Raw genomic sequence first — 25,565 nt, forward strand, 5'->3', positions numbered from 1 at the left:
CCTTTTGCCATACCTGTTCATCCTGTTCGGGCCACTCACCCCTGACAAAGAGTTTGTGCATGAAGTGTTCCTTTGCAGTATTAATTTCTACTGGGGTCGCCATTTTAGAAACATCAATTTCCTTATGGCTTATTTCAAGGTTAATTTACTTTCGCAAACAGGCCCAATTTTTGGGGTATTTCTTTTGAGAGGTGCTTGTACAGTATATCACAACACGCCAACCTGGCAAGGTGTCTGTACCTTGCAGGCTAGTATGCTGTGTTAGACTGTCACAGGTGGTATTTCAAATTCAGAATCCCGGACGAGCCCCCAAGCTGTAAGGAATTTCAATCAGGCACACACCCAGGTCTCGCCTAGCATGTAGTGTGCAATGAAACCTTTATTTATTTTTGTCTATAAGTTCAATATTCTGAATGATATACCACTCATATCTGTCATGATCTCTGCTTCCAAAAGATCAGGACTTGCCCAACTCCCTTGGAAGCAGACCCATAACCCCGGTTCCGAGTGCCAGCCAGTCCCAATTGGGACCTTTTGGACCCTGTCCTGGCGCCAGTGGCACCAGGCTCATAAAGATGCCCAGTCCCAGCGCTGGAAGCGCCGGGCTCATAATGCTTGGGTGGAATAACCTGCAGCAGACCATGCTGCTTACTTACCTGCCAGTTGAACCCCTGATCCTCTTCTGTTTGGGACTACCTTTCCTGTTGGGTGGGGCAGGAGCCACTCCCTAGGTTCAGAACACTGGAACTCTTCTGGAAAGCAGGAACTCTTTTCTTACCTAGGCGTGGCTGTGGAAGGAGACACCTAAGCACTACAGGAGGCTATTTAAACCACACCCGATGGATGAATCTTGCTTTGTGTTATTCTGCATTCTCTGCAGCAGAACGCTCATCGTGTCTTCTGCTTCTGATCCTGGGCCTAAGGGAACAAAGGCTTACCATCCTGGAATCCAGTCTTCAGCAGCACCTGTAAAGACAAAGAAAGAACAGGTTAGCACTAAGGTCTTCAGTGGCAGCGCATCTCTTACCTGGTCCATCGGCTGTCACCAACACCTCGCGCTGCATTCTGGCATCTGAAAGACAAAGGCTTACCTACTCTTTGCATGCTCCGGAGGTCTTCGCACTGCATTCCGGCATCTGAAAGACAAAAGCTTACCAGCTCTTTGCACGCTCCGGAGGCCTTCGGCGCTGCATCCCGCATCTGAAAGACAAAAGAAGGTGCGTTTAAAGACATTGGGCAACTTTATTACTCACGTGCCATTACTCCTTCCCACGCCGAATCCAGTGGGTATTCCAGCACCCTTCAGCTTCTCTAAAGCTCCGAACTTGTACCTGCAAGATAAAAGGGACAGTTAGTGCGCATCGTGAAGCAGGCTACAAGCACTTACTTACGTGCTTCCAGGCGCTTCTATTCCTCACGCGGGTTCGATCCTCAACTCTCATCAGCCCGCCATCCGCCATCGCCGGAACCCTGCAAAACAAGAGATATCATTACAAAAGACTTTTAAGACATTTGAAGTGCCCAGAACTTACCGTTCGTGCAGTTAACGACGGACAGCAGTACTCTGAGGTCAAGAGGCCTGCACCCTTATCCAGTGAAGAAACTGGTTATGGCACCCTGCCCCGAGGCAGATGGAGAGCTCGGCGTTCACTTACCTAAGGTGAGGGCGTTAACCTTTGGGGTTCTACAGGAGAAGAGAAAGGGAAGAGGAGAGAGGCACCCAAAAACCCCAGTTCATTAATCCCATATTTTCTATCTGCAGACATCTTACTCTTCGAGTCAGACATACAGTGCACAGCATCACCTTTGAAGATATGGCATTCACCCAGTCAAGACCGGCGCCTCTGCAGGAATCAGGTGAGCGTTACAGAACACAAAGCCTACCGCAAAACTTCCACCCAGGCGCTATGGAAACCTTGGATAACGACCAGCTAGCCCAGTTACTTGGGGAACTAAGGGCAGAAGTGCATGCAGCCCGTCAGGAAACTAATGCTCTAAGAAGGGAACTGATTATTTCCAAGGAGCGAACAGACAATCTCGCTAGACAATTGCTACAGTCACAAGCCGGACAAACTCCGTTACCCGCATCAGGGGCAAATCTTCCTTCAACATCCTCTATGAACCCAGTGCAGATCAACCTACCTGGGAATGTACCTCTGGCTCCGCCCGAGCGATTTTCTGGTGACCCAAAGAGGTTTGCAGTATTTATTAATCAGTGCCGGTTGCACTTCTTATGCCGGCCAGCAGCCTTTCCAACTGATCAAGCTAAGGTAGCTTTCGTGCTTTCGTACCTTAGTGGCAATGCAGCAGACTGGTCGCTCCCTCTAGTTAATCAAGATGATCTGGTTCTCCATGATTTTCAAGCTTTTCAGCTCAGTATGGAAAAACTGTTTGCAAGACATTCACAGGGGCAGGCCTTGGACAATGAGCTCCTTTCATTGCGACAAGGTAATCAAGACCTTTTGGCTTATATTGCGTCTTTCAACAGACTGATAGTGGAAACTTGATGGCCTGAGAACAAAAGGATTACGCTGTTTTATAGAGGTCTACGTGGAGAGCTCAAAGACGTGTTAGCCAAAGTAGTGAATCCCCCGCAAGACTGTTCGGACTATATTGACTTAGTCGTTCAAATTGACCACAGACTGCAGAACAGGAAGGCCGATCGTTCCAAGTTTGATGCTCGAGTTTTTTCCAAACCACCAACTCCTACCAAAGGAGTAGACTCCGGGGAACCCATGCAAATAGGGGGCCTGAAAGGACCACTAACACAAAAGGAGCGGGAAAGGAGAAAACAGCTGCAATTATACCTCTATTGCGGAAACTCGGTGCACTTTCTTCGAGACTGTCCGGTGAAACCAGCCAAGAAGGCAGTAGGAGCTGCAGTTACCAGGGTCACAAACTCTGAGCAGGGAAACAACCTCGCCCGACAAGAATAGAGGTCCTCTTGCCGAGCGTTAAAACCAGTTCCGTGACCTCGCATTTCGTGATACCTATGGTCCTCATTAGCCCTGAACATCCGGATCGATTACATGCGATTGAAGCTTACGTCGACAGCGGTGCCATCGGCAATTATGTGGATCATGAAATGGTTTTGAGGATGAATCTGACTCTTTGTCCAAAGGCTGTAAAGGACGTCATTACTACGGTGGATGGTACGGAGATAGCCTCCGGACCAGTAACGCATACCACCCAAGAAGTGACGCTAGTAAGTCAAGATGGACACCATGAGAAGATCGTGTTCGATGTGATCAAGGCCCCTCAGTTCCAGATTATTCTAGGAATTCCTTGGTTAGAGAAGCACAATCCTCAGATCGATTGGCGAGCAAGAACGGTTCAGTTTCCAGAATGTGTCTCTACTTGTCGCCCTCGACCTGGTGTTGCACTGGCAGCAATTTCCTCGGAGGCTCCCCAGTTACCTCCTGAATACCTAGAATTCCAAGATGTTTTCCGGAAGGATCAGGCTAACTCTCTACCTCCTCATAGGTCTTATGACTGCCAGATAGACCTGATACCTGGATCTAATCCTCCTTGTAGTAGAATCTATGCCCTCACCGAGCCTGAGAATCTTCACCTCCGACAATACCTGGATCAATACCTAGCAAATGGTTTTATTCATCCTTCCAAGTCCCTTGCTTCCTCAGCTTTGTTCTTCGTTCCAAAAAAAGAAGGGGACCTTAGAACTTGTATAGATTATCACGCCCTGAACCAGATCACCGTTAAGAATAGATATCCGTTACCTTTGATCCCTGAACTCCTGGACCAAGTCAGAAAAGCATGCATATATACAAAGCTGGATCTTAGAGGAGCCTACCACTTGGTACGAGTAAAAGAGGGCGATGAATGGAAGACGGCCTTCCGCACCAATTATGGGCTATTTGAATATCAGGTCATGCCCTTCGCACTTTGCAATGCCCCGGCCGCCTTTCAATATTTTATGAACGATGTCCTCAGAGAGCTCATAGATGTGTGTGTTGTTGTTTACATTGACGACATCCTCGTTTATTCTTCATCGGAAACTGAACATCGGAAACACGTGAAAATGGTCCTCGAGAGATTGCGTCAACACAAACTTTTTGCTAAGTTGGAAAAATGTGTTTTCAACGTGACTGAAGTTGAATTCTTGGGATTCATATTATCACCTAGCGGAGTGCGTATGGATTTAAAGAAGGTCGATGCAATTCTCAAATGGCCATCGCCATCCTCCGTAAAAGGTGTTCAAAGCATGTTAGGCTTCGCTAACTTTTACCGCAGGTTTATCCCCGAATTCTCTCGAATAGTCCAGCCCATCACCGCCTTGTTAAAGAAAAACAAACGTTTTGAATGGTCTACCGAGGCGGAACAAGCTATCCAGAATTTGAAGACTAGATTTATCTCTGCACCGATTTTAAAACATCCTCGCCCAGAACTCCCCTACATCGTTGAAACTGATGCTTCGAGCCTTGCCATGGGGGCAGTTCTATCACAAAAGGACCCAGTAACCAATCAGTTGCATCCCGTGGCATTTTGGTCCCGCAAATTCTCGCCTCCTGAAATCAATGACACTATTACTGATAAGGAACTTCTAGCTATCAAGTCCGCCTTTAAGGCTTGGCGGCATTATCTTCTGGTGGCCCGACACACTGTTACTGTGATTACAGATCACCGAAACCTGCAATATTTGAAAACCGCAAAAGCTCAATCCTCTAGGCAACTCCGTTGGGCACTATTCTTTGCCGAGTTTGACTTCATAATTACCTATCGACCTGGTACAAAAAACGGTAAAGCTGATGCCCTTTCTCGGATGGGAGTGGAAGAACATTTGATCAATCCTAAACCTGTACCTATCATTCCCGAACAAAGAATTCTAGGTGTAATCGCCACACAATCCCTAGAGGAAGTTAAGGATAAAGCCAGGCTACTGGTAACTCCAGCAGACATACAGAATTGGCATATGCAGGGAAAGGACTTTACGGTGAAGGACAACCTATTATAATTCCAAGAACGGTTATACCTGCCCAGCACAGATTTACAGAAAAAGGTAATCTCTTGTTATCACGATTCTTTAATGGAAGGACATCCCGGTATGACCAAGACCTCGGAAAAGATCAAGCGCTACTTCTGGTGGCCGTCTTGGAAAAAAGATATCAGAGACTTTATAATGTCCTGTGGAGTATGCGCCCAAAACAAGAGTCAAAAGGAAAAACCAGCCGGCCTCTTACGCCCTATTGACATCCCGCCTCGCCCTTGGCATACGCTTTCTATGGACTTCATCACCGATCTACCTCCATGCTCTGGATACAATACGATCCTAGTAATCGTGGACCTATTCTCCAAGATGGCGCATTTCATTCCACTCAAAGGCTTACCAACAGCAGCAACTCTGGCCCGAGAATTTCTCGAAAACATCGTCCGACTGCACGGTTATCCTTCAGTTCTAATTTCGGATCGAGGTAGTCAATTTATTTCTCATTTTTGGCGAAGTTGCTGTCGGTCGGCTCAAATTGATGTGAGACTTTCGACTAGCCACCACCCTCAAACCGACGGACAAACCGAGAGGACCAATCAAACTCTGGAACAGTATTTGCGCTGCATGCTACAACAAACTGAAAAAACTTGGAAAGATATTCTTTGGATAGCCGAATATGCCTACAATAACTCTGTCCACTCGGGAACTGGGAAAACCCCGTTTTTTCTTTTATACGGTAGTCACCCTCGAACCTCGGAGTTGGATCCACTCCAAGATCTTGGAACACCAGCAATAGACCACCTGCATTCTACAATCACCCAAGCCTTTAAGGAAGCCGTTTCTCACCTTCAAAGGGCTAAAGAACAATACAAGAAAGGAGCAGACCAACATTGGAAGGAAGCCCCCCAATATCAAGTAGGAGATCAAGTCTGGTTATCCACCAAATATCTACCTCTAAAAGGACCACGCACATTCAACCCAAGATACCTTGGTCCCTATTCCATCACTACCATAGTAAATCCAGTAGCGGTCAAGTTGGACTTGCCCCCTCACATGAAGATACATCCGGTCTTCCACGTCTCTCTATTAAAACCTGTGCAACCTCAACCCCGACTAACTTCATCTCCAAAACCTATTCTAGTTGATGGAGAACTCGAGTTTGAAGTCAAAAGCATCCTGGATTCCAAGATCTCCAAATCTAAACTATTTTACCTGATTGACTGGAAAGGCTACGGTCCCCAAGAAAGATCCTGGGAACCTGCAGAATATGTCCACGCGCCTCGTCTAATCAAAAGATTTCATCGAACATTTCCTAACAAGCCCAAACCCCCGGAGAAGCCCGGTTTGGGAGGGGCCTTGAGGGGGGGTGCAGTCATGATCTCTGCTTCCAAAAGATCAGGACTTGCCCGACTCCCTTGGAAGCAGACCCATAACCCCGGTTCCGAGTGCCAGCCAGTCCCAATTGGGACCTTTTGGACCCTGTCCTGGCACCAGTGGCACCAGGCTCATAAAGATGCCCAGTCCCAGCGCTGGAAGCGCCGGGCTCATAATGCTTGGGTGGACTTACCTGCAGCAGACCATGCTGCTTACTTACCTGCCAGTTGAACCCCTGATCCTCTTCTGTTTGGGACTACTTTTCCTGTTGGGTGGGGCAGGAGCCACTCCCTAGGTTCAGAACACTGGAACTCTTCTGGAAAGCAGGAACTCTTTTCTTACCTAGGCGTGGCTGTGGAAGGAGACACCTAAGCACTACAGGAGGCTATTTAAACCACACCCGATGGATGAATCTTGCTTTGTGTTATTCTGCATTCTCTGCAGCAGAAGGCTCATCGTGTCTTCTGCTTCTGATCCTGGGCCTAAGGGAACAAAGGCTTACCATCCTGGAATCCAGTCTTCAGCAGCACCTGTAAAGACAAAGAAAGAACGGGTTAGCACTAAGGTCTTCAGTGGCAGCGCATCTCTTACCTGGTCCATCGGCTGTCACCAACGCCTCGCGCTGCATTCTGGCATCTGAAAGACAAAGGCTTACCTACTCTTCGCATGCTCCGGAGGTCTTCACACTGCATTCCGGCATCTGAAAGACAAAAGCTTACCAGCTCTTTGCACGCTCCGGAGGCCTTCGGTGCTGCATCCCGCATCTGAAAGACAAAAGAAGGTGCGTTTAAAGACATTGGGCAACTTTATTACTCACGTGCCATTATTCCTTCCCACGCCGAATCCAGTGGGTATTCCAGCACCCTTCAGCTTCTCTAAAGCTCCGAACTTGTACCTGCAAGATAAAAGGGACAGTTAGTGCTCATCGTGAAGCAGGCTACAAGCGCTTACTTACGTGCTTCCAGGCGCTTCTATTCCTCACGCGAGTTTGATCCTCAACTCTCATCAGCCCGCCATCCGCCATCGCCGGAACCCTGCAAAACAAGAGATATCATTACAAAAGACTTTTAAGACATTTGAAGTGCCCAGAACTTACCGTTCGTGCAGTTAATGACGGACAGCAGTCTTCTGAGGTCAAGAGGCCTGCACCCTTATCCAGTGAAGAAACTGGTTATGGCACCCTGCCCCGAGGCAGATGGAGAGCTTGGCGTTCACTTACCTAAGGTGAGGGCGTTAACCTTTGGGGTTCTACAGGAGAAGAGAAAGGGAAGAGGAGAGAGGCACCCAATAACCCCACTTCATTAATCCCATATTTTCTATCTGCAGACATCTTACTCTTCGAGTCAGACATACAGTGCACAGAGGTCCAGCTCAAAGAGCCAACCGTGTGTTACACATCACCTTTGAAGATACGGCATTCACCCAGTCAAGACCGGCGCCTCTGCGGGAATCAGGTGAGCGTTACAATATCACACCCATCTCAAAATAACCCTTAGGTCACACTGGATCAGGAATCAGGCTAGATTGAAAAGGTAAATATTAATTAATTTATGTATTTATTTAATATTCAAATCACACATCAATTTATATATATATATATTTATATATTTTCCAAAAGTAAGGCAATGAAGCCTTCATTGTATGGAGCTACACTCACAACACTCCTGAATGGCACCAATCCACGGCTGCAATTTGCCAAAAAATGAAGCTTCAGGAACTCGGAAATAACTGCTCTTGCAAGTATGTGCAAAAATAGAAAAAAGTTTTATTTCATCATAGCAGTTAAAAACAAAGGGCTTCCCAAGATGTGAGAGGCTGGCTGGCGCGTTTCGCCACATTCCTGTGGCTCGATCAATGTTACTCCTCCCACTGATTGGAGCCCAAATTTAAACACAGTAAAACAATTACCAAACAGTGAAGAGGTGACTTACTGGCTGTTTACAGAAGCAAGCAGCCATTTTGGAACGGGTTAATGTCACTTGTAATATATACAATGCAATCTATGTAACAGAAATAAAGGGAACTTCATACACAAGTAAGTGCAAATTTGTTCTGATGTTGCTAATTATATCCGTAGTGGAATCTAAACAATATGTATATCATGACATAATACTGTTAATTTCGCCGTTTCCAAGCTAGATATCATATAAAAAGTTCATGCACAATGCAACAATGAACACAGACATGTTATCACTAAAAACACATTCCTATAAAATGAAATGAAATGCAATAAAGTGCTAGTGCCTCACTTTATGATAGTGGTCATATTCTTAATCTTCATAGTCAAGGGTAAAAATACCCCCTAATATTACCGATGGCTCATGGTATAATTAATTATGAGACATCAGATCTGTACAACCATATACTGCAGCTTTGTTATCCTAGTGGAATACGAACATCGCTGGTTTAGATGATCTAACCTTTCCCAAAACTGTGGGAATGGGTACTGATGTGGCCAGTACAAAAATAAGGTGCATGTGCCTGGATTTAGACAATATGGCGTTTTTGGCTGCAGCTGTCCTGATACACATATGATGAAAAAAGCTGTTCATCATGGTTTCTGAATAGTATGCTATTTGTGTTATTAAATGAAACATAGGACTCAAACTCTTACATTCTAGTATCAGTGTAAGTCACAAAAAATATAAGAAAAAAGGTGGTTATAGAAGGATCCGAAACCCATGCCAAGAAGTTGTATGAGAAAAACATAAGTTCTAGAGTATGAGAAAATCAAAACATAAAATGAATTGAAAAAGAGATCAATATAATAATCAGAAAACTAGTACGCCTGCTATTTTTCAAAAAGCAAGCATGAGATGTCAAAATGACAGAGCAAAACTGGATGAGAGATAGGAAGATACAATCATGAAGAAGAGAGAATAAATAAATTATCTAGACACCCAGAAACATATATAATTCCTCATCTATATTGTGCCCTTTAGGGTATTTGGTTTCAAAGTCAATAATATACTTTGTCTCTTCTTGTCTCAATTATTTTTCACTGTCACCTCCTCTTGGGCCGGTGTTAACCTTGAAGATACCAAAAAATGTTAAAGTCTTAGGATCGCCATCATGGAACTCAGAAAAATGTTTAGCCATGGAGTATGCATGGTCCTTGTTGGTGATAGCTCTGATATGTTGCAAAATCCGCACCATTAGCTTACATTTTGTGTTGCCCACATACCACTTAAGGCAGGGGCATGTTAGAACATACACAACTAGCTCAGACTCACACCTTTGCCCTTAATTTGCATGGGTGTTTTAAGAATAGGGTGAGCATAGCTGTTACAATTAAAAGCATATTTACAAACTTTACATTTTCTGCACTTAAAAAAAGCCATCATATCCCCCTAAGAGCCAATTAATGACCTGTTTGATGTTGGCTGAGACCATGTAACTTTGTACTACAAGATCTTTAATATATGTACTCTTTCGGAAGGTTATATCTGGATGTTCACATAAGATTTTGCCCAGATCATTGTCTACCGTCAGGACTTTCCAATATTTGGTAATGATGTTACGTATCGTCTTTGAATGACTTCCGAAAGTTAGTATAGGTCTAATAGTACAATCTTCTGTGCTCCCTTGAGTGCAGACTTTGATATCATCAACAAGTCCTGTCTTTTCATATCCCGGACTTTAAGAAACTATCTTTCGATGACTTTTTTTGGGTACTTTTGATGTAAAATCTTTTGAGCTGTAACTTGGCACGCTGTATCGAAATCTGCAATATGACTGCCATTTTTTCTCATACGCATGAATTTGCCATATGGAATGGACCACAAAAGACTTTTGGGAAGGGTACTGTTTGCATGTAGCGGAACATTGGCGCCAGTGATTTTTCTGTGAAGTTCACACCCCAATTTTCAGTCTACAATTTTGATTTTTACATCAAGGAACACAATATCATGTACACTATGTTGTTCAGTGAATTGTAAGTTCAGATTATTGATATTGAGGAATTTAACAAATTCTTGCCATGATTGTGCGGTACCATTCCAAATGATAAATAGGTCGTCAATGTAGCGTAACCATAGTATTATTTTGTCAGTGAAAATTTCGTTTTTTTCTGTCCACACCACTGATTTTTCCCAGTTTCCCATGATGAGATTAGCATACTTTGGTGCAAACATTGCTCCCATGGCGGTGCCCTGGGTTTGACGCAATAACTCAGTGTTGAAAAGAAAGAAATGATTCTCTAGGCAGCGTCTTAGCATTTCTAGGATCATTGTGGTATGTTCAAGATAATTGCGAGATCTAGTTTTCAGAAAAGCCTCACAAGCCCTTATGCCATCCTCATGTTGTATTGATGTATAAAGAGAAACCACATCCAGGGTGTCTAGCAAATATGTTGGTTCCCAAAGTAATTCATTTTTCTTGCATAAATAATTCCATGGTGTCTCTAATGTATGAGGGTAGCATAGATACGAAGGTGCAGAGGACTTCATCCACAAATCTGGACATATTCTCAAAGAGTGAGCCACATAGTGTAACTATAGGTCTCCCTGGGGGTCTAGTGGGGTTCTTGTGGGCTTTGGGGAGGAAGTATATAGTCGGAATGACTGAATGTTTGGTGAAAAAAAATTTAACCATTTCCTCCTCCAAAATGCCCATATTTTGCCATCTTATTAGGAAATCCCAAACTTTGTTTTCAATTTCTTGGATGGGATTTATTTCAAGTCTCTCATAGCATTTGAGATCATTAAGCTGCCTGTACACTTGTTTCACGTAGTCTTGTTCATTCAATATAACAATGTTGAAACCCTTTTCCGCTGGTTTAACTATATTCTTGACCATTTTGCAGAGGTCAGACAGGGACTTTCGTTGTTTCCAAGAAAGGTTACTTTTGATGTGTTTTTTGTTTTTTCACCTTTCTTGTTTCAGGTCATCAATTACAACATTTGAGAATGCTTCAATATTCATGTTCTGTGAACTCAGTGGGTTCAACTTAGATTTACATTTAAGTTTGCTTTTGGGTGGCCAGTCTGTGCAAATACCTAATGTTTCCAAGCTATTAGTTTATGATAGTATAGATGCATAATCCAAAGTATTATCACTTTCATGTTGTAATGTAACTAAAGTAGTAAGAGTGTTCATATCTGCAATGGTAGTGTCTGTCTGACCTTCCAGCATTTTCTTATTTTTCTTTTTATATGTATTGGTTGCAAAAAACATTTTCAAACGTAATTTGCGTACAAAGCTGTCCAAGTCCAGTCTTGTCTGCATGTAATCGTAACCAGCCGGTGGACAAAAGTTTAAACCCAGCTTAAAAACCTTACAGGGTAATTCATAGAATTTCGCAGAAAAGTGTCGCAAGCGGCTGGCGCAGAGTGTCCGTGTGCGATTGTCTGCGACAGGCGCGTGTGCCAAAACCGATTTCCGCGCACAGCGTATTCATGGATTTCAGGCTCCCAAACCAGCCTTGGCGCAGAGTATCGCAGCAACCCTGCAGCAGCGCCAGTAACGCCCCCAAGAACGCCCTCGCACAAGGAAAAGCCATCAAAATCGCTAAATCATCGCAAAGGGCTGCGCTAACCCTGGACCAGTTTACAGGGCTGCCAAACAAGGAACGCAAAGCGGGTAACATTCATATCAGGGGTACGCGGGAAGCATTACATGCGATTAGCCAGGGTACGTGTTTGACAGGGGTACGCCTGAAGTTTTACACGCGATTAGCCAGGGTACGTGTATTACAGGGGCACGCGGGAATCATCACACGCGATTTGGCTGGGTACGTGTATGACAGGGGTATGCGTGAAGTTTTACACGCGATTAGCCAGGGTACGTGTATTACAGGGGTACGCGGGAATTGTTACACGCGATTTGGCTGGGTACGTGTATTACAGGGGTGCGCGGGAATAATCACACGCGATTTGGCTGGGTACGTGTATTACAGAGGTGCGCGGTAATTATCACACGCGATTTGGCTGGGTACGTGTATTACAGGGGTGCGTGGGAAGTTACACACGCGATTAGGCTGGGTGGGTCCTCACAGGTGTTTCCTGTACACCCTCCACGGCCCCTGCAGGCAGCCCACAAAACAGGGGAATACCCTGCACACCTGCTCATGTCTCCCACCCCCCCAGCAGTGTGGGGCACCCTCCACCAGGCCCCCACTCATGTCCCCTATCACCCCCAGCCCCCAGCCACCATGGGCAGCCCCAACCAGGCTCCCACCCATGTCTACCACCACCCCACCCCCTAGCACTGTGGGGCAGCCTCCACCAGGCCCCCACTCATGTCTCCCACCACCCCCACCCCCCAGCCACCATGGGCAGCCCCCACCAGGCCCCCACTCATGTCTCCCACCCACCCCCACCCCCCAGCAGTGCAAGGGCACCCTCCACCAGGCTCCTACCCGTGTCTACCACCCCCCACCCCCCAGCCACCATGGGAAGCCCCCACCAGGCCCCCACTCATGTCTCCTACCCCCCCCACCCCCCCAGCAGTGTGGGGCACCTCCACCAGGCCCCCACCCATGTCTCCCACCACCCCCACCCCCCACCCACCATGGGCAGCCTCTGCCAGGCCCCCACTCATGTCTCCCACCACCCCCACCCCCCCCAGCAGTGTGGGGCACCCTCCACCAGGCCCCCACTCATGTCCCCTATCACACCCACCCCCCAGCCACCATGGGCAGGGCTCCCACCCATGTCTACCACCACTCCCAACCCCCAGCACTGTGGGGTAGCCTCCACCAGGCCCCCACTCATGTCTCCCACCACCCCCACCCCCCAGCCACCATGGGCAGCCCCCACCAGGCCCCCACTCATGTATCCCACCCACCCCCACCCCCCAGCAGTGCAGGGGCAGCCCCCACCAGGCTCCCACCCATGTCTACCACCCCCCCACCCCTCAGCCACCATGGGCAGCCCCCGCCAGGCCCCCACTCATGTCTCCCACCGCCCCCACCCCCCCAGCAGTGTGGGGCACCCTCCACCAAGGCCCCACCCATGTCTCCCACCACCCCCACCCCCCAGCCACCATGAGCAGCCTCCGCCAGGCCCCCACTCATGTCTCCACACACCCCCACGCCCCCAGCGGTGTGGGGCACCCTCCACCATGCTCCCACCCATGTCTCCCACCACCCCCACCCCCCAGCCACCACGGGCAGCCTCCGCCAGGCCCCCACTCATGTCTCCCACCCACCCCCACCCCCCCAGCAGTGTGGGGCACCCTCCACCAGGCTCCCACCCATGTCTCCCACCACCCCCACCCCCCAGCCACCATGGGCAGCCCCCACCAGGCTCCCACTCATGTCTCCCACCCACCCCCACCCGCCAGCAGTGCAGGGGCAGCCCCCACCAGGCTCCCACCCATGTCTACCACCCCCACCCCCCAGCCACCATGGGTAGCCCCCGCCAGGCCCCCACTCATGTCTCCCACCACCCCCACCCCCCCAGCAGTGTGGGGCACCCTCCACCAGGCCCCCACCCATGTCCCCCACCACCCCCACCCCCCAGCCACCATGGGCAGCCTTTGCCAGGCCCCCACTCATGTCTCCCACCACCCCCACCCCCCCAGCAGTGTGGGACACCCTCCACCAGGACCCCACCCATGTCTCCCACCGCCCCCACCCTCCAGCCACCATGGGCAGCCTCCGCCAGGCCCCCACTCATGTCTCCCACCCACCCCCACCCCCCCCAGCAGTGTGGGGCACCCTCCACCAGGCTCCCACCCATGTCTACCACCACCCCCACCCCCCAGCACTGTGGGGCAGCCTCCACCAGGGCAGCCCCCACCAGGCCCCCACCAGGCCCCCACTCATGTCTCCTACCCACCCCCACCCCGCAGCAGTGCAGGGGCACCCTCCACCAGGCTCCCACCCGTGTCTACCACCCCCCACCCCCCAGCCACCATGGGCAGCCCCCACCAGGCCCCCACTCATGTCTCCCAACACCCCCACCCCCCCAGCAGTGTGGGGCACCCTCCACCAGGCCCCCACCCATGTCTCCCACCACCCCCAACCCCCACCCACCATGGGCAACCTACGCCAGGCCCCCACTCATGTCTCCCATCACCCCCACCCCCCCAGCAGTGTGGGGCACCCTCCACCAGGCCCCCACTCATGTCCCCTATCACCCCCACCCCCCAGCCACCATGGGCAGCCCCAACCAGGCTCCCACCCATGTCTACCACCACCCCCACCCCCCAGCACTGTGGGGCAGCCTCCACCAGGCCCCCACTCATGTCCCCTATCACCCCCACCCCCCAGCCACCATGGGCAGCCCCAACCAGGCTCCCACCCATGTCTACCACCACCCCCACCCCCCAGCACTGTGGGGCAGCCTCCACCAGGCCCCCACTCATGTCTCCTACCCACCCCCACCCCGCAGCAGTGCAGGGGCACCCTCCACCAGGCTCCCACCCGTGTCTACCACCCCCCACCCCCCAGCCACCATGGGCAGCCCCCACCAGGCCCCCACTCATGTCTCCCACCACCCCCACCCCCCCAGCAGTGTGGGGCACCCTCCACCAGGCCCCCACCCATGTCTCCCACCACCCCCACCCCCCACCCACCATGGGCAACCTACGCCAGGCCCCCACTCATGTCTCCCATCACCCCCACCCCCCCAGCAGTGTGGGGCACCCTCCACCAGGCCCCCACTCATGTCCCCTATCACCCCCACCCCCCAGCCACCATGGGCAGCCCCAACCAGGCTCCCACCCATGTCTACCACCACCCCCACCCCCCAGCACTGTGGGGCAGCCTCCACCAGGCCCCCACTCATGTCTCCCACCACCCCCACCCCCCAGCCACCATGGGCAGCCCCCACCAGGCCCCCACTCATGTCTCCCACCCACCCCCACCCCCCAGCATTGCAGGGGCACCCTCCACCAGGCTCCCACCCGTGTCTACCACACCCCACCCCCCAGCAACCATGGGCAGCCCCAGCCAGGACCCCACTCATGTCTCCCACCACCCCCACCGCCCCAGCAGTGTGGGGCACCCTCCACCAGGCCCCCACCCATGTCTCCCACCACCCCCACACCCCACTCACAATGGGCAGCCTCCGCCAGGCCCCCACTCATGTCTCCCACCCCCCCCACCCCCCCAGCAGTGTGGGGCACCCTCCACCAGGCTCCCGCCCATGTCTACCACCACCCCCACCCCCCAGCACTGTGGGGCAGCCTCCACCAGGCCCCCACTCATGTCTCCCACCACCCCCACCCCTCAGCCACCATGGGCAGCCCCCACCAGGCCCCCACTCATGTCTCCCACCCACCCCCACCCTCCAGCAGTGCAGGGGCAGCCAGCCCCCACCAGGCTCCCACCCATGTCTACCACCACCCCCACCCCCCAGCACTGTGGGGCAGGCTCCACCAGGCCCCCACTCAAGTCTCCCACCACCCTGAAGTGGGAAAAGTGAACAAAAGGCTCCCACCAATCCCCTCTCAACCCTGGCCTAGAGGATCACGGCCCAGACACCCGCCAGAAGAGGAGTTTGCCCATCTACCAGACGACCAAATACCCTGGTACAGGAACATACGGATGTGCCCACCCGCCTGCCCACCAGCCTGCCCTGCACATGCCGACACCTGCGGCATGGATGGACTCGACTGAACCATCCAGCACCAAATCAACACATCGTTAGAGATGCCATGACGACCTAGCCAACGGTCAGCACACCCGTGCAAACATACACACCGGACACTCCCACACCAATCCACACGAAAAACATACTCAGTGCTATGACGTAGGCGACAGACACACCCACGGACGTGCATCTTTATTATTTTCCACATAGGCATTCCAAAATGCAGAAACGCAAGACGCACAATGAACTCATCTAAAAAGGCTTGCTCACGCTTCTCCTAAGCCCACGTATCATAATGAGAAATATAACGAAGACACGATACTGGGGATAGAGTAATATGATACCATAACCTAAAGAGCTCTGTATCAAACGGTTCCACCTATGCACCAGGCCCAAGTAGGCCACAAGCAAAAGCTTCCATGAACATTGAATGAGCAAGAGTTCGGTTGCTGACCATGCAGAATGAGCCCAGCGAAAGCAAACAGTCAAGGGCACAACGTTGCAAACTCTCATACCGCAAGCCGACGCCAAGGTCACACCTGCAAGATAAGCCAGGCACACAGTGAGAAATGCAATATTAATTGTGCAGAATTCTGCCTCAACCACGGTCCCACCTCACGTGACCAAGCCGAACCTGATAGGGTGCCAAGCCCAGGAGGAAGAAGGCGCCTGGATCCCCTGTCTCAAGACACAGGCAGATACAATTAAGCGACTCAATGGACATCTGCAGCGGTGGGAGTAGTCAGCCTTCCTGCTTATGAATAAATCCTCACATTGTCTGCACATACCCATAGTGAAACATTTTTGCAAATGACAGGTGCACCGCGAGCTGGGAACAGCGATGGTCCCAGACTGGGGTTCTCGCGGGTGGACCAATCAGAACATGGGGCCCTTATCACTGACGCCATTAACATTGACCAATCCTCAGGGGTCATCATGTAACAATTTTTATGTATCAAACTGAAGGGACAACCCAAGTATACCACCTGACTGACCCTTAACCACTAACAACGTTCTCTATACGTATGCTATACTAACCCTACCACTCGGGGAACCAATCCAGAGTGGCGATAGGTTTTTTGCTAACTTTCTCAGGTGACGCAAGTAGCGCGTCATACTAAAGTAAAAAGGGCCTGCGAGCCCCACGATGTTGAGAGAGTGTCAGGAAGGACGCGTATGATCCTTGACCCATCCCTGCCGTTTTGTTTAATAAACAGCAGAATCACCTTGCTTCTTGCGTGTGTCTCATACTATATCTCTTTTGGGATATACGGGAGGAGTTGGGGCCTCCCTGCCCGGAGGTCCGCGGACGGCCCAGCCGACCCCGGGAGAATTTCCCCCCGACAAGTTGGAGGCACTGCTGAGATCTGTTTAAGGTCCGCTTTTATTTTATTTTTCCAAGTACTCCCGTTGCGGGGAGGCCCGGCGGCGCGGCCCCCTCTGCCCCCTTTTTGAAGACTACAGGACCATCGCGGAACTGCGAGAAGACCGGACAGCGCAATCCGGATATTGGCCCTCGGGAGCCAGTTGAGAAGTATCCCGCCCGCGGTTGGCGAGTGTCCAGACGTAGTCCAGACGAGGGGAGGTGGCGAGCCGCTTGGAGGGGTGCACGCAGTCGAGCGGCCCCGCATCAAGAGAACTTGGTGAGTATGCCACGCACAACAAGCAATGTGAAATTGTGAGGGAGGGGGGAGGAATTGAATACGGGAGGTATTGCACAGGTGCGCGGCGAAGGTTTGATAAGTGTTGGCAATGAAATGAATGGTAGCCGGACGAGTGCGAGAGCGGTTCGCTACGTTACAAAAGAGGAGGGGGCGGCGCACGGAAACATCACGTGCGGCCGCTCGTAGACACTGATTGGCCTAGGTCGCGACCACCTGTAAGGGTGTGTGTGTGTGTGGTTTCCTACGATTTGGCAATTATTGATCAATGAGTAGATGAGGATCCCTATTGATCGAGCAGGAAACTCGATAGATAGATGACGTTTCCCTGTAGGCGGTAGCTAGCTAGTTGCCCAATACGGAAGATAATTGGCTGGTTAAGCCCTCCTGTCGAGGGGCGTATCACACGCGAGGCGACGCAGCATGCGCAGTCCGATTATATTATTGATTACCTTGTTCCAGGAGTGACAGGAAGACAGCTGTGGGGTTAACGGGGGTAGATTGCAAGTGTATTTTGGACTTAAAGAATATATGAAGAACTTACCAGTAGTTTGAAGAGATCGGTGACGTCACCAGCAGGGCTTTCATAGGACATCTCGAGAACCAGGCATCTTTATTTTTGAGTGGCGGGGAGGAGAGCTGTGTTAAGGGCGTGGAAACGGAGGTAAACGGTAATGAGTTGATCGGGGGAAGGCGAAAAGGGGGACGTGGCTGCGCACGGAGAACGCCGGCCACAGCAAGTGTAGAAGAGGGAGGAGGGGCAAGTGAAAGTAGGACGGCAGTATAAGAACGCCACAAGGGGCACGCAGCCGCAGGGGGCTACGTGCACCTCGGCCGCAGGGGGCAGTAAGGGTGTTGTATAAAGGAAGAAACGAAAGAAAAGACTATACAAATGTAAATACTATATTTTACAAATTTTTCCTTAGCGGACTATCGCAAGTCCCCAAACTTACGGGGCCAGGTAAAGATATAAGGCTGTATATTATAAACTGCTAGTGAGATAACCGCTATCAAATAGGGGAAGGATAACAAGTGGAGCGCTACTATGTCATACGGGGCAGGATCGGGGGGGTGGGGGAACACCCTCATTACTCCGCTGCAACACATATGTAAAACACTGTCACCCCATAGGGAGAAACTGATCAAGTATAGCATAGAATGGACACAGGGGACGGACAACAAAATGACGACACCATGGCCGCCTAATGGTAGCTTCAATCCATATACCCAACACTCACTATTAAACCATCTGCATAATACATACAAGGGGAAGAAGTTGACACACCACGTGGAGGTGTTCAACTTATGGAGGATGTTCCAAGGGTCCCGACCAGGACCAAACGGAATGTTCATTGCAGGGGAAACAACGGGAGATAAGGAGATTAAGGAGGAGGGAGAGAATGGGGAAAAAGAGAGTGAAGGCAAACAGAACACGGGGAACGGACAAGAGGGAGGAGAAAAGAGTGACAACTCAAACGAAAATGAAATAAAAAAGGAACAGAGCGACGATGTACCCCTAGCGAAGGTAGTGAAAACAGAGGGAGGGGGGTTGTATCCTTTAAGAGAACTAGGAGAAATAGCAAGAGAACAATTAAGGACGGCTGAGGGGTACTCGAACCCGGCATACAGCCCGCCTCCATATACAGCTACAGGCGGCCACACGGGAGGGGAGCGGACTAGTACAACGGGATCAGCTCATAGGGAGATGCTAGCAGCGGAGGGGAGGACTGAAGAAGAGCAGACTACGGACGTAGGAAATGATGAGTGGGTAGCTGTGCAGATACTATTAAAATTACGAGGTTCATTAACAGGAGAAGAGAAGGAGGTGGTAAGGAAAATGGACGAGGATACTACCAGGGAGAGTGAAATTAAAGGGGAAGAGGGGAAAAGAAAGGGGGAAGAGCTGTTAAGACAAAAGAAAGGGACTTTGGAGGAACTATTAGCAGAATTAAGGGATGAGCAGAATGCACTGATCAAGCTGCTCGAGAGGGGGGAAAGAGAAAGAGCACGGGAAAGGAAAGAAGGTAAGAATGAGTTGGAAAAAATGAGAGAACGAACTGAGGAGCAAAGGAGAGAAGCCGAAAGGTTAAAGGCAGCAGCAGAAAGGGTATCAAGAGCAGCACTGCGCGACAGGAAAAGAGAGGAAGAGGAGAAAGAAAAAGAAATGGCAATATGGAAGAAGAGATTAGTGTCAGAAGCGACAAGGAAATACGAAGAAGGGAGGATGATAGAGAGTATATTAGAACGGGAGAGGGAGGGATGGGAAAGGAAGAAAGAAGATGAAAAGATATTGGAAAAAATGAGTAGTGAAGTAATGGAAGAATTAAAAAGGAAAAGCGAGGAAATTGGTAGAGAAATAGCGGAGAGAAATGAAGGGGAAAGAGAAGATAGGAGAGGGGAGAGTGAAGTAAGGAGGGATGTATATAGAGGTACAGAAGTAGCAACAACATCAGCACAAAGGGGAGCGATTAGTAAAGAAGAAAAGGGAGGAACGGACCTAATAGACTTAAGAACAGTAACGATTGGGGGGAAAAAGACAGTTTGGGGGTTGCCATTTATGAATGACTTTTGTAGTGAGGAAGAAGAAGGAATGGGGAAGGAAGGAAGAAATAGTGAAAGGGAAAGCCTAGATAAACTATACACCACCCAGACAAATAGAGACTCACCATGGATCTGCAGGAGAAAGGAAGAACTGCAGAGAAGTGGGGAGGAAGAGCAAGGAATAGCGGAAAGGCAGACACGTGAAGCCACCCTGTCACCGTCCCGTCCTACATGCTCCACCACCTCACGCTCATTACGTGCAACATGCCCATCTAAACTCGCGCCCTTCACAAACGAACTGACGCCCTATGCAGGAAGGCTTAGAGACCTCCCTGGACGCAGGCAGGGAGAACGAATACACACGCCCACAGTAACTAAAGGAAATGATGAAAGAAGGGGAAGTGGTGGAGGAGAAAGAGTCAAGACCAGGAGAAATATGGACGAAATTGACGATGTAGAAGAGACAGAAGAAGAGGAGGGGTGTGCGGACTCGATTTTGTGGAACCCAGGGGGTCAAACGGGACACAACTTAATGCCTCTTCTAGAGAGGGGAGGGGTTAGACCACAATACGTCCCTTGGAAGCATGCAGACAAGGAAAATATAAAGTGCAGACTCCCATCATTAAGTGGAGGTGCGGGTAAATGGATATATGAAATGGAAAAACACACCGCAGGACAGACATTGGCAGTGGGAGATGTAAAGGGCCTTCTAATATCAATATTAGGGGATGCTGCGGATGACATTTGGAAGAGAGCGGGCTTCCCCGGGGCACAATAACAAACACATCTCACGATGGGGCACCATTCGCAAACTGCAGACATGCATTATGGCAGGCACTGAGGGTACAGTATCCAGACACATCAGACATAGGAGCAATTACCTCGCGCAAGATGCGTGAGAACGAAGATCCTGTTGATTATATCCAGGAAATTCAAGAGAAGTGGTGTATGGAAACTAGAGAACAATGGGACAAAACACCAGCAATATTCTATAATATACTAGTACAGGGGCTCCCAGAAGCAGTCCAGAAACAACTGAAGAAAGTAGTGGGGATGGAAGCAAAAGCATGGCCAGAAATACAACTGACTATAGTACATCATTGCAGGACATAGCAAGAAAAAATGAAAAAAAAGGAAGAGGACAGGAAAACGGAAGAGGCTAAACTAGTACAGAAAAAACATACTAAATACACGATGGAAGGCGCACTAATAACTACACCTACCACAATGACTCAAAGCCCCACACAAGTAGTGGCTGCACAAGACCCCTCCCAAATACAATCATCGCAGACTGTAACACAACAGATGCCGCCACTCCAACCATACACGACTAACATGGGAGGAGGATACTCAACGCCAGGAGCTGGGTATTATAATTACAACAGGGGAAGGGGAGGAATAATGAGAGGGAGAGGATACGGATATAACACACAACAACAGATGGGGGGACTTAGAAATTCCTACCCCACCGGGCACCCAGTATACCAGGACAACACAGGAAGCTTTCCATGGCAGAACAGGGAACCACTGGTGTGTTGGATTTGTGGATTAGTAGGACACATGTCACGCACGTGTAGAGTGAGACCAGGCACACAATCGTGGCGTGAACAGGGACAACAAGAGCTCACACAGGAACAGCAGGGCATCCAGCAACAGCAGACATTGCAACAGGGAAATGGACAGCAACAACCAGTAACACAACAACAGCCACGGACATATCCACCGCCTCAACAACAGGTAGCGATAACACAACAACCCCAAGCACAGCAAGTACAGCAACCTGCACAAGTCCAAGATCATAACATAAACTCTACCAATACCCAACTACAGCAAACACAACTGGGTAGGGTGACGATCCTGGGACACAACCCTTACACAGGAAGTGGTCAATCATTATACCCTCAATAGGACAGCCCACAGACGACCTTGGTGTGTCCCATCCTGTCGGTAACACCTAATAGTGCGGAGGAACCACGCATAGAGGTAACGATAGGTGACAAAAAATTATCATTCCTTTTTGACACCGGGGCGACCCGGTCTTGCATAAGGGAAGATAAATTTAAGATGTCAGGTGAAGCCATGAATACCCAAGGATTCTCTGGGGCTAGGGGGTTGGTTCCCTTTACTCATAACATTCCCTTATCAATAGGGGATTATGACATGTCAGTCCCACTTTTATATTCTAGGGCCTCACCAGTCAATATACTGGGGAGAGACATAATGAGCAGGTTGAATATGACGATCTCCTTTACGGAGAACGGCATAATTTGCTCCACTCCAGGAATTAACATGCTCACTGCACGACAGATTATGCAAGCATACTGTGGACAGACAGTGATTAGGGCTGAGCCAGTAGATGGTGAACTGTTCCAGTACGGGACAGACATGGCATTTGCATGGATGCCAGGGATAGAAGGAAAGATCTGGAGGAGGCCAGCAGCGTATTTGTTTAGACCAGAAACACCAGCCAATGAACCAGAAGGAAAGGTGATTTCAGTGGACATAGAGAGTATTATAGCAACCGCTGATTACATTGCAGTACATGCCCAAGACAGAGAAGGAAGAGCATGGAGGGCAGTGATAGCACTAGCAGAGGGATGTAGACTCACCCAGGTGTCAGATGAGGAGCTCTTCTCAGGAGAAAAGGAAGAAGGTGAAATGGTATTTATGATGAGTGTGGAAATATGGCTAAGGGTGACGTACAGACAAGTGGCACAGAAAATTGCAATGGCACTTGCGGCACCCACGTCCACCCCAGTTCCCTTTTTTGAGGAGGATATGGCAAAAGTACCCACATCATTATGGCATACTAGCACCTATGACGTGGGGTGTGTAAAAAGCATAGGGGGAGTAAGAATAAAATTGAAAAAGGGTGCAATACTCCCCAGAGTGAAACAGTACCCACTATCAAAAGAGGCAGATGAGGGCATATATGAAACAATAACGGCCCTTATAAATAATGGCATATTGGTCCCATCAGAATCACCATGTAACACAGCTGTATACCCAGTGCGCAAGGCTAAAGGTGGGTCTTGGCGCTTCATACAGGACCTCAGGCCTTTGAACAACATAGTGGAAGCAGAATACCCCATAGCAGCAAACCCGGCCACAATATTGTGCGGCATTCCAGCAGAGGCATCACGGTTTACAGTGATCGACCTTAAAAATGCCTTTTTCTCAATACCACTGCACCCAGACTCACAAGATCTGACAAGCTTCACTTACAGAAACACAAAGTGGAAACACACCAGATTGCCACAGGGGTACTGCAAGTCACCCTCAATATTCAACAGAGTAATACAGATGGATTTGGGTAACATTGAAGTAGAAAGCACAGTGTTGCAGTATGTTGACGACATAATAATTTGCAGCACAAACGAAAGAAGATGCAGAGAGGACTCATTAAAGATGCTGACAATATTGGCTGAAAAAGGTTACAAGGTAGACAAGGAAAAGTTACAGTACTGTCAGGAACAGGTACTTTACATTGGCCAGCTCATATCCCAATATGGAAGAAAGATTGCACCACAAATAGCAGAGGCCATTTCAAAAACGCCATTGCCACAAACAGTGAGAGAATTACAGCAGTTCCTGGGCCTGTGCAACTACTGCAGAGCATGGGTATTTGATTACAGCTCATACATAGGACCCCTACTTGAAGGGTTGAAAGAAGCTAACAAAGGGGAGAAAAAGTTGGGGTGGACAATGGAAATGAAAGAGGCTTTTGATGAACTGAAAGACGCAATATCAACCGCTCCGGTACTGGCCACCCCAGATTATAAACGACAATTCTTTATATTTTCACATTGCGACTCAGCAGTAATGAAAGCAGTGTTTGCTCAAAAAACAAGCATGGGCTACAAACCAGTAGCATTTTACAGCGGCCACTTGGATCCTGTGATGCTAGGTCATTTCCCTTGCGAACAAGGTCTCGCCGCAGCTGCCTTTGCGGTAGAGAAAGCATCAGCAATCACCATGGGGTGCCCAACCACACTATTTGTGGAACATGCACTATTTGCAATATTGAACAAGCCTAAGTCCACACTAACAACGCAGAGGGCGTCAAGTTATGAGATAATCTTATTTAGAGCTGAACTATCAATTGTTAGATGCAGCACGGTCAACCCTGCAAGGTTTATAGCAGAAGCAATTAAGGAAGGAGACTATGCACACGATTGTACAAAGACTACTGAAATGTATTCATGTACTAGAAGGGTTGAAGAGAACGCACTAGACGGAGGTTAGCTCTTGTTCATTGATGGGTCATCAACAATTGACCAAAGTGACGGGATCAGGAGAACTGGGGCAGCAGTGGTAAAAATGACGGAGGTACCGGTGTGTGTGGCGATGAAATGCGTACAATTACCACAGCATTACTCTGCTCAAGCAGCGGAATTAGTTGCACTGATCTTGGCGTTGAAGGAAAGCTTTGACAAACGAGTGACCATATATTCCGACAGTGCATATGTCACGTCTACTGTCCACTCAGGGTTGTCCAAATGGAGGAGAAGAGGGTTTAGGAGAGCTGACGGCACTCCAGTGCAACATGCCCTCTTATTGGCTGAACTAATTGAAGTGATAAATGACCCCCAAGAATTAGCCTTGGTCAAATGCACCGCACACACTAATGGAGAAGACCATATTTCAAAAGGGAATGCAGCAGCAGACGCACACACGAAGTATGCTGCATATTTTGGCGAGATATGGAACCCCCCAGAGTCAGAGAGACGGAGAGGGAGGGGAATAGCTAAGGAGATGTTAATAAGAGAAGGGTACACCCATCTCCCAGCCACACAGATAATGGAACTACAAGCAGCTGCACCAATGGCAGAAAAAGAAATATGGGTAAAAAGAGGATGTACAATGTCGCCAACTGGCGCACTATGGCGCCAGGGTAGCACTGGAAAGATGGTAATGCCACTGGCACTATTGAACACTGCCCTGAGCCAACTACACCACCCAGCCCACACAGGCAAGGAAGTCATTGCAGCACGAATTAGGGAAGATTGGTTCTGCCCCGAGTTAAATTCCCATGTGTCAAATTTTATCAGCAATTGTCTCACATGTCAGCAGTTCACGGCCGGTCACACGATGAAGGTGATAAAAGGTACTATACCCCGGCCAGAGGGACCCTTCCGACACATCCATATTGACTATGTTGATATGATCAACGTATGTCAAGGAAATAGGTATATGATTGTAGTTGTATGCCCATTCTTGAGGTGGATTGAGGCAGGGCCCTGCTCACACCCAGATGCATTCCGAGCAGCTAAATTCCTAGTGAGGGAGGTCTTCCCCAGGTGGGGGGTGTGCGAAATACTGCGGTCAGACAATGGCCCGCATTTCGCCAATGAAATGTTCCAGCATATCACATCCTTACTGAACATCAAGCATAAATTTGCATGTGCATATCACCCGCAGGCCAACGGTATATGCGAACGCCTGAATGGCCTATTAAAGGAGGCAATTGCAAAAATACAGCAAACAACAAAGAAGAGTTGGCTG

The sequence above is a fragment of the Ambystoma mexicanum genome, chromosome 6p, assembly GCF_040938575.1.
Source record: "Ambystoma mexicanum isolate Mex_15411 chromosome 6p, UKY_AmexF1_1, whole genome shotgun sequence".
NCBI classification, from domain to species: Eukaryota; Metazoa; Chordata; class Amphibia; order Caudata; family Ambystomatidae; genus Ambystoma; species Ambystoma mexicanum.